Source organism: Schistocerca nitens, chromosome 2 (assembly GCF_023898315.1).
Source record: "Schistocerca nitens isolate TAMUIC-IGC-003100 chromosome 2, iqSchNite1.1, whole genome shotgun sequence".
NCBI lineage: Eukaryota > Metazoa > Arthropoda > Insecta > Orthoptera > Acrididae > Schistocerca > Schistocerca nitens.
The window spans coordinates 494,452,220-494,470,211 of record NC_064615.1 but is presented as its reverse complement, the minus strand read 5'-3'; the positions used below and the strand labels follow the sequence as shown (position 1 = coordinate 494,470,211).

Below are 17,992 nucleotides of genomic sequence, written 5' to 3'. Positions count from 1 at the left end.
TATGTCACCTTCGCAAGTCTGGGCAAAGCTCAAATGAGTTTTTGGGTACCAGACCCCAACAGGTGTTCCCGGTGTTAACATAAATGGCGTGTTATCTACTGCCGCAAACACGATTGCCGAGCACTTTGCTGAGCACTATGCTTGTGCCTCTGCATCGGACAATTACCCCCCCAGTCTTTCACACTCTCACAAATCGGATGGAAGGGAAAGTCCTCTTGTTCATGTTCACTACATACCACAGTGAATCCTTTAACGCCCCATTCACAGAGTGGAAGCTCCTCAGTGCCCTTGCCCCAACACAGCTCCTGGGCCAGATCGGATCCACGGTCAGATGATAAAACATCTTTCATCTGACTACAAGCGACATCTCCTCATGATCTTCAACCGGATATGATACAATGGCTTCTTTCCATCGCAGTGATGGAAGAGCACCGTCGTACCAGTGCTCAAACCTGGCAAAAACCCACTTGATGTGGATACCTATCGGCCCATCAGCCTCACCAACATTCTTTGTAAGCTGCTGGAACATATGGTCTGTCGGCTGTAGGGTTGGGTCATGGAGTCATGTTGCTCCAGATTTTTATCTAGCATTTCTTGTTGCTTCCCTTAGTTCCCCCATATCCAGGAGAATGGGGTCCCACAGGGCTCTGTATTGAGTGTATCTCTGATTTTAGAGGCCATTAACTGTCTAGCAGCAGCTGTTGGGCCGTCCATCTCATCCTCTCTGTATGCAGACACATCTGCATCTTGTACTGCCCCAGCAGTACTGGTATTGCTGAGCGGCACGTACAGGGAGCCATACACAAGGCGCAGTCATGGGCTCTAGCCCACTGCTTCCTGTTTTCGCCCTCAGTCATGTGTCATGCAATTTTGTCGGCATCGTATTGTTCATCCGGAACCAGAACTTCACCTTACTGTCGATCCCCTCACTGTAGTGGAGACATATCCATTTTTAGGACTGGTTTCCGAAGCCCAATTGACTTGGCTTCCTCACCTTCACCAGTTTAAGCGGAAGTGCTGGCAGCACCTCAATGCCCTCCGCTGCCTGAGCAACATCAACTGGGGTGTAGATCGCTATACGCTGCTGCAGCTCTACATAGCCCTTGTTCAATCCTGCCTTGACTATGGGAGTCTGGTTTATGGTTCAGCGGCACCCTCAGTGTTGCATTTACTCGACCCAGCGCACCACTGTGGCCATTGACTAGCGACGAGAGCTTTTAGGACGAGTGCGATGACCAGCGTCCTGGCAGAGGCTGGAGTCCCTCCATTGCAGGTCAGGCATGCGCAACTGCTCGCCAGTTACGTTGCACACGTTCGTAGTTCTCCTGCACATCCAAGCTACCGTCTCCTTTTCTCACCCATGGCAGCTCATTTCCCGCATCAGTGGCCCAGGTCAGGGCTTACAGTTGCAGTTTGCGTCCGATCCCTTCTATCTGAACTGGAGACCTTGCCTTTACCACCTATACTCTAGGTCCATTTGCATACAACTTCATGGTGTGCACCTATGCTGCGGCTTCGCCTGGACCTTGCACATGGCCCAAAGGACTCAGTTAACACTGTGGCTCTCCGCTGCCACTTCCTCTCAATCCTTGACATGTACTGAGGCCATGAAGTGGTTTACACTGACGGCTCTATGGCTGAAGCTCACATTGGTTTCTCAGATGTCCATGGAGTACATATTGAACAGCATTCCTTGTCTGATGGCAGCAGTGTTTTCACTGCAGAGCTGGTAGCTGTATCTCATGCCCTTGAGCACATCCGTCCATGCCATGGGGAGCAGCCTACAACCTATCGATCAGTACTACCCTTTTCATCCTTTGGTAGCGACCGTCCAGGAGTCCATCTATGCCCTGGAACGGTCTGGTCATTAAGTGGTGTTTCTGTGGACCCTAGGATACGTCAGAATCCCAGCCAATGAACTTGCTGACAGGCTGACCAAACAGGCTACATGGAAACCACTTATGAAGATCGGCATTCCAATAACTGACCTGCGTTTTTTTTTTTTTTCCTGGTTGACAATGGCCCATATTCTGATGCACTGTCCCACTTTGACTGCCCTGTGATGAAATCTTCGATTACTGGACTCGTTGCCACTGTTTTATCTGACAACACCTCATCGGCTGATTTAGTTTTACGTTTTGTTCGTGAGGGTGGGTTTTATCATTTGATCTAAGTTTTAGCACATGTCCTATGTCCCACAGTGTCCGCCACCCTAGTGCTTTTAGGGTGGAGGTTTTAATGTGTTGCAGAGTGGCTGGCTTCTCCCTTTTATTCTCATGGTCAGCGAGCCATGGTAATCTGTTTTGTCACTTTAATCTCTTCTACCTGTTTCTTGCGTTTCTTCTTCCCTTTTGTTCATTTAAGTGTATGTTGCCTTTTCGTCATTCTTGTGGTTTTTCCTTTCCTTCCGTTTTGTGTTTTCAGTCTAACTTGTTTTTTTTTTTCTCATCCTTGTGGCATTGTTTTATTTGGAACAAGGGACCGATGACCTAGCAGTTTGGTCCATTCCCCCCCCCCCCCCCCCCCCCTCTTTTAAACCAACTATGTCAGGGGAACTAGGTGTCCCCAGTTGACCACCTCCAAATGTAATGAAATTTAGTGTGAATCTACATGGTCTCTGATGGTTAAATATGAAATTTCAGTCCAGTATCTTCTGTGGTTGAATTTTTAGGGGCTTTTAAAGAGAGGCTTTTCATCTTTGCATCACATACATAGGTGCATATATGCCAAATTTGCTAGTCTGTCTTAAAAGTTCTGGAATACATTTTGTCATTTGCTGTAATATATATAGACAGCTTTTTAAGCTGAATCACACCATGCCAAAGCTAAAAAATTCATTGCACTATTCTGAGAGCCAAAGGGTGACCGACTACTGCTACTTTTCATATGAACCAATCACACCAAAACTTCAGAGGATGCTTCCTACCTGTGATGACATATGGTTCAAATTTAATTAACACTGGATGCCTAGATGAAAAGATATACATCTGCAAAGTAGGCCAAAATTTCCTATGTGCAATTTTTAGGGGGCAGTATCTCAACTGTGTCTTGTTCAATCCTTTTTTCTTGCACAGCTAGGAAGAACATGCTTTAAGATTTTCAGAGCTATATTAGACCTATTTAATTTCTGTATCCCGCATTTTGATGAGCAGGAATACGTTTCAAAAGTTATTATTTTAGCACTTCGAGAAGATTGAAAAGTGAAATATTTTGCTCATTAAATCCTATAATTAATTTTTATTTAAGTATATAAATCAGTTTCAAGCATTAATTTAACACATCCCATAAAAACAAGTATAATACATGACACAGCAAATTTACAAAACGAAAATACTAAATTGTCAGTTCCAGTTTTGATTAGACAGTTCTACAAATTTGTGAAGGCAGATTGTTGATAGCTGTATTGTCTTCCTGATGATGATGTTGATGGTTCTTCTGAAGTCGTGAAAATATGTTGCTCAGGAGTCCAGCAGGTGTCTTTAGCAGTTGGCCAGTGGAAGGAACGAGCAGAAATGTGTAGGTGCATAAAGCTGAAGAGGACATCTTGTTGTTCATGTGAAACATCACACGTTTCCAGCCCACCAAAAATTGTCATATACAGGGTGTTACAAAAAGGTACGGCCAAACTTTCAGGAAGCATTCCTCACACACAAATAAAGAAAAGATGTTATGTGGACATGTGTCCGGAAACGCTTAATTTCCATGTTAGAGCTCATTTTAGTTTCGTTCTTCCACCTACGCTCAATGGAGCACGTGATCATGATTTCATACGGGATACCCTACCTGTGCTGCTAGAACATGTGCTTTTACAAGTATGACACAACATGTGGTTCATGCATGATGGAGCTCCTGTACATTTCAGTCGAAGTGTTCGTACGCTTCTTAACAACAGATTCGGTGACCGATGGATTGGTAGAGGCGGACCAATTCCATGGCCTCCACGCTCTCCTGACCTCAACCCTCTTGACTTTCATTTATGGGGGCATTTGAAGCTCTTGTCTATGCAACCCCGGTACCAAATGTAGAGATTCTTCGTGCTCGTATTGTGGACGGCTGTGATACAATACGCCATTCTCCAGGGCTGCATCAGCGCATCAGGGATTCCATGCGACGGAGGGTGGATGCATGTATCTGCGACGGAGGGTGGATGCATGTATCCTCGCTAACGGAGGACACTTTGAACATTTCCTGTAACAAAGTGTTTGAAGTCACGCTGGTACGTTCTGTTGCTGTGTGTTTCCATTCCATGATTAATGTGATTTGAAGAGAAGTAATAAAATGAGCTCGAACATGGAAAGTAAGCGTTTCCGGACACATGTCCACATAACATATTTTCTTTCTTTGTGTGTGAGGAATGTTTCCTGAAAGTTTGGCCGTACCTTTTTGTAACACCCTGTATACATGCAACATATTGTCCTGATTGTAAACTGTAGCATCATTGTAAAATCTGCTTACTCTGAGCTGATTACAATTAATTGGCTTGAATTGATGATTTTCTCTTGTTGCGGATATTGTATGTTCCATGGCAAACCTTGTTTTATGATCAGGCTGAATTTTTTAAATTTCTTCTATTGGTACATAAAAGAACTTTATGGCTGGAATACTATCATCACAGAATTTGAACAAATCATATGGAGTCACTATTTGGTTATCTTAGGGCCTCAGCAGACTAGCATGGGCTGCTAGTCTTTTTGCTGTCCCCCAATGCTATCACAAGGCGATTTACTGTGGCTTGTTCCAAAAAAAAAAATCCATTCGGCAGTGATGCCAAAATCCTTTTCGTGCAGACATAAATCGATGAAATTTTTGAAATTCTTGTATTGAGTAGCTGTACCATTATTAAAGTAAGAAATGTTCGTACTGTTTTCAATCTTTGTCTTTAAATAAGCTATTAAATTTATTTGAAAAGCATGGACAGCAATGGTATCGTGACAGAGACAGTTGCTATCGTACAAATGCTAATACTTTGACATTCTTTGCGACCAGAATAAACAACAAATGGATGTAATGTGACCCGACTATTCCTCCACTCAAATCCTTGCACAGCATCATGAACATCAAATGAATAATTCTCAGCAAAGTCCATAAATATAATTAATTCATTTTATGCAAGGTTTCTTTTTAGCTGCTTAGGGTATAAACTTTGGTGTTCTGACAGAATGTGATGGCTTCTTAAACATGTAATTTTCAGCATCAGAGTGTCCATGAAATTTTCAACAGTTATCTGACATGTCTCTAATGTGTCTGTCAGTATGGACCCATTGCTTGTATTCCATTGTTTCTTTGGGGTCATAGTCGTTAAAAGCATCTCCAAGAAAAGCCTGTTGTTGCACTTTTCCTGGATGTTCCTCACAATGTTGCAGTATACAATCTATTGTTTTCAAACTGCATGCAGTTTCTTTTTTCATCAAATCCTTGTAGTCATCTTGGATGGATGTTGCTGAAGCCAGCATTAATTTGTCATTTTGATGAATTGCACATACATATACTGAATGTGATCCAGAAGCATCAACTGTAGTACACCATTTCAGCCTGAGCTCACAAGCACAGTTGATTTCCATATTGCTTACAATAAGCAATGAACGCTCTTTCAGGTTACAAAGCAGCAGGCATTTTCTGCTTGTGATTTTTTTCCCTTTTATTCTTACTGTAACACAATCCTTTTTACCTGGGCATAAACAAGAAAACTCACCATCTTCAAAAATGTGAGGACATTTTGTTTTACTTAACATCATTGAGCTTTTCCCCTTTTCAGTTTACAGTTCTTTAGTTTCCTAGCCTTCTTCACCATTTTAGCTGATACAGCAAATTCTTTAGCTGTTTTTTCAGTAGTCCAACTGTTTTGGGCTAGGGTCAAAATTTAAATTTTACTGCAGTTGCTTGAAGTCTGAATCTTAATCTGAAGTTCTTCAATTAATATGTCCTTATCTTTACATTTTTGGCACTCTTCTGTTTGTGTTTCAGTAATATCTACTTGGCGCGTTCCAGCAGCTGTGGCAGTTACCTTAGTAATACTGCCTTGGGCTCTTAGAACTTTGCACTTTATGTATCCCATTGAATCCCTTTTGCTGATCTGTTGAAGCTTTAATGGTGACTCTCCAAATGATGATAATGAAGTATTAGCAGTAAGCATCAGCAACATCAGTGTCTTCAGTAGGTGGTGATTCTTGCTTATCACGGTGCGATGATTCTTTATGGGCCGCTTCATGTCTACATTTGGTACAAATTTTCTGACCAGGTTTAAAAACTTCATTAGTCAGTAAATTCAACCTCTCAAATATTGCATTGGTTACTGGTGTTAAAGCCTTACTGATTACTTGTTTTTCTTTACTAAAAGGGGTTGCAGCAAGTCTTCTGCAGGAATTGAAATTGTGTCATCAACAAGGCATTATGGTATGAACAAATTTGGGCATCTTCAGTAAAACCAAGCACTGACCTACATCAGAGAAGCTCCTTGTTCACTGGTGACATTCCCGTAACTGATTGTAGTTGACTTTTGCCATAGAGGAATGGTAAGACTTATGACAGTCAGCTCCATCAGATCCAACAAAGTAGCAAGGTGCAAGGGTCTCATGGTTCATTTTATAAATAGTTTATTAACCTATAACGAGCAATTTTGAAGGCTCATGAATGTCCTAGTTTGAAGCATAGCAGATTCAACCCACCAGGGTAGCTGAGAACGCTAATGCGCTGCTTCGTGGATTCAGGGAGGTGCACCAGCCTCGGATCGAATCCACCCAGTGGATTAACGAGGGATGGTGTGCCGCCGAGTTTGGATGTGGTTTTTAGGCGGTTTTCCACATCCCGCTAGGTGAATACTGGCATGGTCCCCAAGTTAAATTCACAAAGGCTTTCTGGTACCCCAAATGGAAATAGATATCTTGCTTATTAAACAAGAATTGACATCAAAGGGAATAGTTCATGTGAAACAAATAACACAATAAAATAACAGAAAGCTGGCAAAAACTGCCACCTCATTGTGACTTTCAGTAGTCTATTGCTACCTGAATATATCACGACAGGCTTCCTTGAGCATCAAGATTATGTTTTTCATACCTAACTCTTTGAGGTGTTTTAAGTGCTGTTTTGGCCCTATGAACAATTAGTTTTAAAGGAGAAGCAACAAGCAGAATGGTACCCCTGAACTCAGCACTAACTGCCCATCTCCAGCTGTATGCATCAGCTGCTCTGAGAGCCATCCCTTATGGAGTCGAGCTGCCCCAGAGTGCCCGATGTTCACTTAGTTAACTGCATATTTTCGTTATATAAAAGTATAAATACGAATTCCATCAAATACAGCTTCTGAAGCACTGAAGTTGAAATTACATTGCGCAATGCACTTTTGTTAATCGATCATAACTCATGCCACGTGATCTCACCAGCCAATGGCAGCAGATAAGTGGAGCATAAGACATGTGATATAGTCAGCCAACAGTAACACTGTTCAGTAGCACAAACTCACAAATACAAAAAGTTAATGTTTTCAATTAATATGCACACCCTACAGTTGCAAAAAAGTGAAGCTTTTGCATATAATATTGGTCTTCAAAAATTTTTTGCTGTTTCTCTCGGCATGTGGTTACACCGGATCCTAAGAGCACAGCTTAAATTGCAGCAGCTGAATATTTTTGACATGTTTGCTCAACAGCAATCGTGTCTGGTTGCTGCATCTGCCAGTTTATTTCCCCTAATTCTCATATGGCCTGGTATGCTGGGGTCCAAAGGATAATCAGGTTGCTACCGGTGCCTTCAAGAGTGATACATTGCTCAAGAATGTGAAGGTGATGGTCTACTGGTGTGATGTAAAGCCCTATATCCCTCCCCCGATGCGGTGCTTAAAGTGCTGGAAGTTCAGCCATATGTCTTCCCGCTGTACTTCCACCGGCACATGCCGAGACTGCGGACACCTATCACATCCCAATACACCATGTGCCCAGCCTCCCATCTGTGTCAACTGCGGAGAGCACCATTCGCCTTGCTCGCCTGACTGCAGGATTCTCCAGAAAGAAAGGAAAATCATGGAGTACAAGATCCTGGACCGACTGACCTACACGGAGGCTAAGAGAAAATTTGAACGCCGGCATCCTGTGCGCATGACATCGTCTTATTCCGCTGCTACAACAGTTATAGCACCGTCAGCTCCGCCAACCCAGGTCACCTCTGAGCTGGAAGACTACACATGCCCCTTTGACAGTGGGGAATTTCCCTCCCTGTTACTCCTGCACCACCTGCTTCGGGAGTGACACGCCCCCCACCCCCATCGGGGATGTCCGTCCCCACCTGTAAGGTCTTCTTCAGCTTCTCTTGCTAGGAAGGGGTCGCTTGGGTCACTCCCTTCTCAGGTTTCTTCTACTGGGAAAGACGACACCTGCCAGTTTCTTTCTAGTGTGAAAGACGACACCCGCCAGTTTCTTTCTAGTGTGAAAGACGACACCCGCCAGTGGCTGAAGAGCCCAAAAGCAGCTGGTCGTAGGGCTTAACACTCATCCTCAGTCCCGGAGCCCGAGCCAGTGAAGTCCTCCTGGCCAGGGAAACTCAAGGAGCAGCGAGAGAAATCCAAAAGAAAACCCTAACACCAAGGAAATTGTGGTGGCACCCACACCGCTGCTACCTACAAGCTCTGCAGCTGAGGATGGGGTGGAGATTTTGGCGTCCACTAAGGACCAAAATCTCGCAAGACCCTCACACACAATGGATATAGAGTGCTCAGGAAATAATTTGGTGGCAACATGTGACTCTGAGGTGTAAACTGCCTCATTGAATGTTCCATGCCTTCCCAGTCTCATGATGTCATCCTCCTGTGGAATTTGCGGTGGTTTTTTCCACCGCCTGGCTGAGCTACGGCAACTGTTAAGCATTACACCTACCATCTGCATTGCCCTCCAGGAAACCTGGTCCCCAACAATGCAGAACGCTGCCCTCCACGGCTGTAAGGGATATTACAGGAACCATAGTGACTATAATCGAGTGTCAGATGAAGTTTGTGTATATGTCCCAAAATCGGTCTGTAGTGAACATGCGCCCCTTCAAACCCCTCTTGAAGCTGTGGCTGTCAGAATAAGGATGACACAGGAAGTAACTGCCTGCAATCTATATTTTCCTCCAAATGGTGCAGTACCCCTGAATGCATTAGCTGCACCGATTGATCAACTCCCTAAAACTTTCCTACTTCTGGGAGGTTTTAATGTGCATAACCCCTTGTGGGGTGGTACCATGCTTACTGGCCGAGGCAGAGATGTCAGAACTTTACTGTTGCAATTCGTCCTCTGCCTCTTAAATACTGGGGCTGCCACACATTTCAGTGTGGCTCATGGTAGTTACTCGGCCATTGATTTATCAGTTTGCAGCCCAGGACTTCTCCCATCTATCCACTGGAGAGCACCTGATGACTTGTGTGGTAGTGACCACTTCCCCATCTTCCTGTCACTGCCCCAGCGTCAGGCACACGGACGCCTGCCCAGATGGGCTTTGGACAAGGCAGACTAGGGAACTTTCACCTTTGCTGTCACCACTGAATCTCCCCCACGCAGTAATATCGATGGATGGCTGAGCAGGTGACTAGCACAATTGTTTCTGCAGCATAAAATGCTATCCCACGCTCTTTAGGGTGCCCAAAATGCGATCCCTCCATCTTTAGGGTGCCCGAGAGGTAAGGCAGTCCCTTGGTGGTCGCCGGAAGTCACTGAAGGAATTAAGGAGCATCGGCGAGCTCTACAGTAGCATAAGCGGCACCCTTCCCTGGAGGACCTCATAGCCTTTAAATGGCTCCGTGCCCGTGTTCACTAGCTTATCAGACAACGGAAGAAGGCGTGTTGGGAGAGATAAATCTCCACCATTGGTTGCCAGACGTCACCTTCCCAAGTCTGAGCAAAGATTAAACGTCTTTTTGGGTACCAAGCCCCAACAGCTGTCCCCGGTGTTACCATAAATGGTGAGTTATGTACCGACGCAAACGCGACTGCTGGTCCTTTGCTGAGCACTTTGCTCGAGCCTCTGCGTCGGAGAATTACCCCCCAGCCTTTCACACATTCAAACAGCGGCTGGAAGGGAACATCCTCTTATTCACTACACACTGCAGTGAATCATATAATGCCCCATTTACAGAGTGGGAGCTCCTCAGTACCCTTGTACATTGCCCCGACACAGCTCCTGGGCTTGATCGCATCCACAGCCAAATGATTAAACATCTCTCATCTGACTACAAGTGACATCTTCTCGTCATCTTCAACCGGATTTGGTGCGATGGCATCTTTCCATCACAATGGCCGAAGAGCACCATCATTCCAGTGCTCAAACCTGGTAAAAACCTGCTTGATTTGGATACCTGTCAGCCCATCAGCCTCACCAACATTCTTTGTAAGATGCTGGAAGGTATAGTATGTCGGCAGTTGGGTTGTGTCCTGGAGTCACAAGGCTTGCTGGCTCCATGTCAGGGCGGCTTCCGCCAGGGTCACTCTACCACTGACATTCTTGTGTCCATCGAGTCTGCCATCTGAACAGCTGCTTACAGACAGCAACACCTGATTGCTGTCTTTTTTGTCTTATGTAAAGCATACGACACCACTTAGTGACATCATATCCTTGCCACATTGTATGAGTGGTGTCTCCGGGGACCACTCCCAATTTTTATCCAAAACTCCGTACTTTCCATGTCCAAGTTGGTGACTCCCATACTTCCATCCATATCCAGGAGAATGGAGTCCCGCAGTGCTCTGTATTGAGGGTATCTCTGTTTTTAGTGGCCATTGATGGTCTAGCAGCAGCTGTCGGGCCCTCCGTCTCACCGTCTCTGTATGCACACAACTTCCGCATTTCTTACTGCTGCTCCAATACTGTTGTAGCTGAGCGGTGCCTAGAGGGAGCCATCCACAAGGCGCAATCATTGGCTCTAGCCCATGGCTTCCAGTTTCCAGTCGCAGAGGCGTGTGTCATGCACTTCTGTTGGCGTCGTACCGTTCATCTGGAACCCGCACTTTACCTTAATGATAATCCACTCACTATAGTGGAGACATGTCAGTTCCTAGGACTGGTTTTCGCTGCTCGATTGACTTGGCTCCCTCATCTTCGTCAGCTTAAGCAGAAGTGCTGGCAGCACCTCAATTTTCTAAGCAACACCAATTGGGGGTACAAACCGCTCTACGCTGCTGCAGCTCTACAGAGCCCTTTTACAATCCTGAATTGACTATGGGAGTGTGGTTTATGGTTCAGCAGCACCTTCAGCATTGCATTTACTCGACCCTGTGCACCACTGTGGGGCTTGATTAGTGACAGGAGCTTTTAGGATGAGTCCGGTGACCAGCATACTGGTGGAGGGTGGTGTCCCTCCACTGCATATCAGACGTGCGCAATTATTCGCCCGCTACGCAGCACACATTCATAGTTCCCCTGAGCATTCGAATTACAGTCTCCTTTTCCCGCCCGCGGCAGTCCATCTCTGCATCTGTGGCCCAGATCGGGGCTAATGATTGCAGTTCGCAGATTGGGGCTAACGACTGCAGTTCGCATGAGGTCCCTTCTCTCCGAACTGTAGTCCTTGCCTTTACCACCTCTACTTGCAGTCCATTCACGTACGCCTCCATGGTGTACGCCTCGGCTGCAGATTTGTCTGGACCTCTTGCATGGCTTTAAGGACTCCGTTAGCCCCGCTGCTGTCTGCTGTCACTTCCTCTCGATTCTTGTCATGTTCTGGGGCTCTGAAGTGGTTTACGCTGACGGCTCAATGGCTGATGGTCACATAGGCTTTGCATATGTTCATGGAGGACACATTGAGCAGCACTCCTTGGCAGTCGGCCGCAGTGTTTTCACTGCAGAGCTGGTGGCTATATCTCGTGCTCTCGAGTACATCCGCTCATGCCCTGGCGAGCTATTTCTCCTATGTACCGACTCATCGAGCAGCCTACAAGCTATCGACTAGTGCTACCCTCGCCACCCTCTGGTAGCGTCCATTTAGGAGTCCACCTATGCGCTGGAACAGTCCCGCCATTCCATGGTGTTTGTGTGGAACCCAAGACACATCGGAATCCCCGGTAACGAACTTGCCGATAAGCTGGCCAAACAGGTGACGCGGAAACCACTTCTGGAGGTAGGCATCTCCGAAGCTGACCTGCATTCTGTCTTACACCACAAGGTTTTCCGGCTTTGGGAGACAGAATGGCATAACAGCACGCACAACAAAATGTGTGCCATTAAGGAGACTATGAATGTGTGGAAGTCTTCCATGCAGGCCTCTCGCAGGGAATCAGTTGTCCTCTGCCGGCTCCGCATTGGCCATACATGGCTAATGCATGATTACCTACTCCATAGCAAGGATCCACCTCAGTGTCGCTGTGGCTCCCAAATGACAGTTGTCCACCTCTTGCTGGACTGTCCACTTAAGCCGCTCTGCAGCAGACTTTTAACTTTCTCAGCACCCTGCCTTCGGCGTTGGGCGACAATACCTCCACAGCAGCTTTAGTTTCACGTTTTATCCGTGAGAGTGGGTTGTATACTTCTATGTAGGTTTTAGCGCATGTCCTTTGTCCCTCTGTGTTCTTGACCCTAGTGCTTTTAGGGTGGAGGTTTTAAAGTGTTGCAGAGTCTTGTGGTTGGTCAGCCACTGTAATCTGCTTTCATGTTTAACTCTCTTCTGTTTCTAGCATCTCTGTTGTTTTCTTGTCCTCTTTTGTTCCTTTTAGTGTTCTTTGTCTTCCCTTCGTTGTTGTGGCTTTTCCTTTCTTTCTGTTTTGTGTTATATGTTTTGTCCGTTTTATTCTCAGACTTGTGGCATTGTTTTATTAGGAACAAGGGACCGATGACCTCGTGGTTTGGTCCCTTTGCCCGCCTTTAAACCAACCAACCAACCAACCAAGTGCAACTCACACATACATGACCAGTGACCACAGTCTGTGGCAGCTGAAGCCACACTACGTTGTTGGCTAAAAGCTTATTTTGTGACCGTCTTTTTGTTGTGCTTATCTGTGACTGAGCATCTCTGCTATATGGTGAGTAGCAGCTATCCTTTTCACTATGTTATTACATTCCATTTAGGATTTTCCATTGTTTGAATTTAACATTCGAAAGGTCGCTAAGTTTTACTGCTCTAATGGAAAGTATATTGTCACTTAACATGGAAAAAAAATGTTCTTCCACCCTGATGAGTGTAATTTTTCCTCCTATCTATGTAATTATGTAGTTCTCAATCATTCATAATAGGAAACACAGTCATAACTCAGTCACTCAAAATGATTCAGAAATTTTACTTGCTAGAATGAAATCAGGCGATGATTCTTCTTCTCTGCAGGCTCGTGCTGTGCAGCAGTCTGCTAATCTGTACAAATAAAATGCCTCTTATTTTTGGGAGCATTGTACAATCAGTCGGGAAACCTCAGATCCAGCGGATATTTGGCTTTGATGAAGTTTAACCTTCCGAAGATGTAATGGAGGTCTTGGATTATTAAATCCAGGTTCGTATCCAGTCTTTCGGAAGTTCCCTTCTGATTAACAATTACGCAATATATCGATGAATAGCACTAATTCTCTCTCTCTCTCTCTCTCTCTCTCTCTCTCTCTCTCTCTCTCTCTCTCTATATATATATATATATATATATATATATATATATATATATATGGCAGGTCGATAGACACACAAACACACACACAAAATTCAAGCTTTCGCAACAAACTGTTGCCTCATCAGGAAAGAGGGAAGGAGAGGGAAAGACGAAAGGATGTGGGTTTTAAGGGAGATGGTAAGGAGTCATTCCAATCCCGGGAGCGGAAAGACTTACCTTAGGGGGAAAAAAGGACGGGTATACACTCGCGCACACAAACATATCCATCCACACATATACAGACACAAGCAGACATATATATGTGTGGATGGATATGTGTGTGTGTGCGCGAGTGTATACCCGTCCTTTTTTCCCCCTAAGGTAAGTCTTTCCGCTCCCGGGATTGGAATGACTCCTTACCCTCTCCCTTAAAACCCACATCCTTTCGTCTTTCCCTCTCCTTCCCTCTTTCCTGATGAGGCAACAGTTTGTTGCGAAAGCTTGAATTTTGTATGTATGTTTGTGTGTCTATCGACCTGCCAGCGCTTTCGTTTGGTAAGTCACATCATCTTTGTTTATATATATATCCCTTTTAATCGTACAATTTCGTATCAGTTATATTTTGTCATAAATCTCAATATTCAGATTACAGTTCTTCAAACAATGCTCAGGCTAATCGGCACGAAGACAATCTCGGAAGCTTTTTTCTAACAACCACCAGAGAGAGGACTACAAAAAATAATTATGCGCTCATGGCATAGCTATTGCATGAAACTACTTTGCGCATGGGTTCTGCGAGTATGAAGATAGAAAATTAGTAAACGTCATTCAAGGGTAGAATTGTATCAGAATAATTCATCGAATATAAAGAGATATTACATGAGCCATAAGGCAAGGGGGTTGGGAGAAATGGTGGAGTAGGAATGGACAAGGATATCGTGTAGGTTTCGTGGTTGGTGAAATAGCACTTTTGGAGTGGTGGGGAGAATAGTGGGAAGGATATTCCTCATTTCGGGGCATGAGAGGTATCAAAACCCCAGCAGAGAAGATAATTCATTTGCTCCAGTCTGGAGTGGTACTGAATCATCAGAGGAACGCTCCATTATAGGTGGACATTGGGTATGTAATAAGTTACTGGAGAGACAAAGCAATGGGGATCTATTTCTGGACAAGGTTGGGAGGCCTGTGAGGGTCTCAGTGAGATACTTGGCCAATTTGGAGAGGACTGCTCATCACTAAGATGCGATGACCACAGGTGGCGGGTCTGTACCAAAGGGATGGCAGCAGTTGAATTATGGGTATTGTTGATGGTTGGTAGGTGTGATGTGGATGGAGGTAATGCTGTAGCCATTCTAGACATGGAGGTCAACATCAAAGAAAATGGTTTGTTGTTGAGGAAGACCATGTGAAATGAATGGGTCAGATGTTGATGTTCAGGAGGAATGTGGATTGAGTCTCCGCAATCCTATGTTCAGATCATGAAGGTGTCAACAGTGAATTTGGACCATGTGAGAGGTTTGGGATTCTGAGTGATTATGAAGTACTCTTCTAGATGGCCCATGAGCAGATTGACATTGAAGGGTACCATGTGGGTGTCCTTTGTTTTATCATGGATTTGTTTGTAGGTGATGATTTCGAAGCAGAAGTAACTGTGGGTGAGGATATAGTTAGTCTTGGTGACCTGGAAGAAAGCAACAAGGCCATGGGCATTGGGGATTTTAATGTAGAGGGAGGTGGTATCGACAGTAGTGAACAGGGTGCTGGGTGGTAAACCAACAGGGACAGTGGAGAGTCATTGGAGGGAATGGTTAGTGTTATTTACAATCGAGGGTAGGGTAAGGGTAATAGGCTGAATGTGTTGGACCATGAGAACAGTGATTTTCACTGTGCGGGCACAGTAACCAACCACAATGGGGTGTCTGGATGGTTGGGTTTATGGACTTAGGAAGCATGCTGAAGGTAGGAGAGCAGGGAATGTGAAGATAATGGGAGAGAGAGAGAGAGAGGGGGGGGGGGGGTGGTGTGCTTATTGCAGCAGATGTTCTATGTTCTGGGATGGGCCTAAGGATTTGGGAAGTGACAGGAAGTCCTGCTGGATTAACAAGGAGTGATTTAGGGGCAGCGAGGGAGGAATGAACTGAGTCAGTACGATTGGTGGCAAGAAAGGAGGAGGAGGAGAGAATGTGCCTATTTAGCTCAGTGTGATTGAATATGGGGTGGGGCAAAAGGTAAGGCCTTTGGAAAGAACTGACACTTCTGTGGAACTGAGGCTTTTGGAGGACAGTTTCAGGACTGTGTTTCCGGTCTGTTTAAGTTCTGGATAGTGTATGGTTTTGGTAGGGAGTTTCTGAGATGGCAAATGTAGTAGATCTGCAAGGCAGGGTTTGGCAGCTATTAGAGAATACAAGAGAGGTTTGATGGAAGTTCTTGTGGTGATTGTGGATAGTGGTAGTCAAGGTGGGAGTAGAAGGTAAACAGGTAGTAGAGCTTTTGAGGTTGTGTTGTGCATGCTGCTCTAGGTCCTGGAGGAAAGAGTTTCAATCTGGGAAATTGGCTGCAGAAATTTGGGATTGCAGAGAGGAGAATTTTATGGATGGAGATAATGTAGTGCACGGTGGTTTGGTCCTGATTTTTAGGGGTTTCCAGGGCTAAGATGGTGAGGGCTATGTACTGACAAAATCTGAATGGACAGAGGTCATTGTAGGAGATCAGTTGGAGATGCATAATTTGATGAATCCATTTTGAGAGATTCTAGGAGATAGGCAACACAGGAGAAACAGTATGTGGGACTGGATTCTGGCCAAGGATAGGAAAACTTCCCTGTACTAGCACAGATGAAAGGGGCAAGGACCATAGTGAAGAGTAAAAAGATGCATAAAAATATGTGGGAGAAACGGAAGTGACAAAACACATGAAGTGAAGGGAAAGAGCTGCAAACTGAGGGAGTAGGGCCTATACTGAAAGATCAAAGTGAACTAAAATCAATGTGACGGCACAATAAGATCAAGGAGGAAAAAAATAAGAAGACAATAATAGTGAGATGCAGGTCAGTGGATGGATGTGTGTGAATGAAGAGAGGAGGCAGTGTAACTGGCTTCCGTGACATCAGTACGTGTGTGTTCGAATAAGGGAAAAAGGGGGGAGGGGGTGTTTGTTAGGTTTGGGGTTCAATGAAATACATGTGGCACAGGAAGGTACAGAAAAACACATGAAAATATATAAGGAAGAGGGAGGAAGTGTGATCAGTTTGTAGATCCACAATAATTCTATCAGCAGGAAGAATATATGGCATGAGACACTACACCAGCAATCCATGCTAGCTATCTGTTGTGTGTGGAAAAATATGACATCTTTCTGATCTGGTCTGAGAATGAGGACACCCTATTAACGTTTCTCCAGGTCATCATCATCTTCCCCATTTGCTTCAGCTGGTCTTCCTCAACGCAACAAGCCATGTCCACATCAAATGTACTAACCACCAACAACATTTCTACTTTGACAACTGCCACACATTCCATATCAAAAAGTCTTTTGCATCTGCAGTGATGAGCAGTCACACTAAAAATATAGCAAGGATTTCACTAGGGTCTCCAAAGAGTGAAATTACCTTCACAACCTTCTCCAGAAACAGATCACCCATGCCTTCTCTCTCATCACATACCACACAGTTCCACCTATGACTGAAGCAGCTGAATCACATTCTCTGCCAGGGTTTTGACTACTACTTCTCATGCCTGGAAATGAGTACTTTTTCCTTCCCACCCATCCCAAAGGAGTATTCTGCTGCCCACCGAATCTACACAATATCCTTGTGTATCCCTATTTCACCATTACTCGAAACACCCCTTGCCTTGTAACTCGTATCCCTGCAATGGACCTAGATGCAAAAGCTATCCCATACATCCTCCCACTTGTCCATAGTTGCCAGCTGACTTGTTGAATACATAGTTCATTATTTGTAATTCTAAATTTGTGTGCACTGTATGTAAAGCATGTTGTTTTGATATATATTTTTAAAAGTAATATATCATGAAAATGTTTTTGCAAAATAAATAATTAAATGGTTTGGAGTTGAAAAGTGTAACAGTGCATTTGTTGTCTTCACTGTCTGTGCAATGATTAACTTTGAATCCTTGATTTATGTATCACAATAGCACTGCAGTTCCTCCTAGTAAGATCATATTACATACAGGTATATAATTAAATGCTAAGGCAAAGTTGTGTGCCAACAGAATTACTGTTCATGTTTACCCTTGCCATGAGTGAAGTCATTTCAAATGTGGGCAACCACAGAAATTAAACTAAGAGGGGGCAAGATTCGAAAACTGTGATTATTGTTATAGTTGATTTGGTTAGTCTGATGACATGTCCTATCCCAGGAACTAAATAGTACAAGAGAAATACTAAACTTATTTATACAATGAAGGCCTTCACAGCCAGTATTTACATTATTGGTGAGTTTA

The 17,992-nt window shown here is 44.5% G+C and overlaps 1 long non-coding RNA gene across 2 annotated transcripts in view; it reads left to right on the top strand.

Annotated features, from left to right (window-relative positions):
* Positions 1 to 17,992, top strand: part of LOC126236455 (uncharacterized) — a 43,891-nt gene that overhangs the window by 16,072 nt on the left and 9,827 nt on the right. For both annotated transcript variants that reach the window (XR_007544919.1, XR_007544918.1), the window contains exon 3: positions 13,280 to 13,442. This is a non-coding gene — a long non-coding RNA (uncharacterized LOC126236455). The remainder of the gene's footprint in view (positions 1 to 13,279; positions 13,443 to 17,992) is intronic.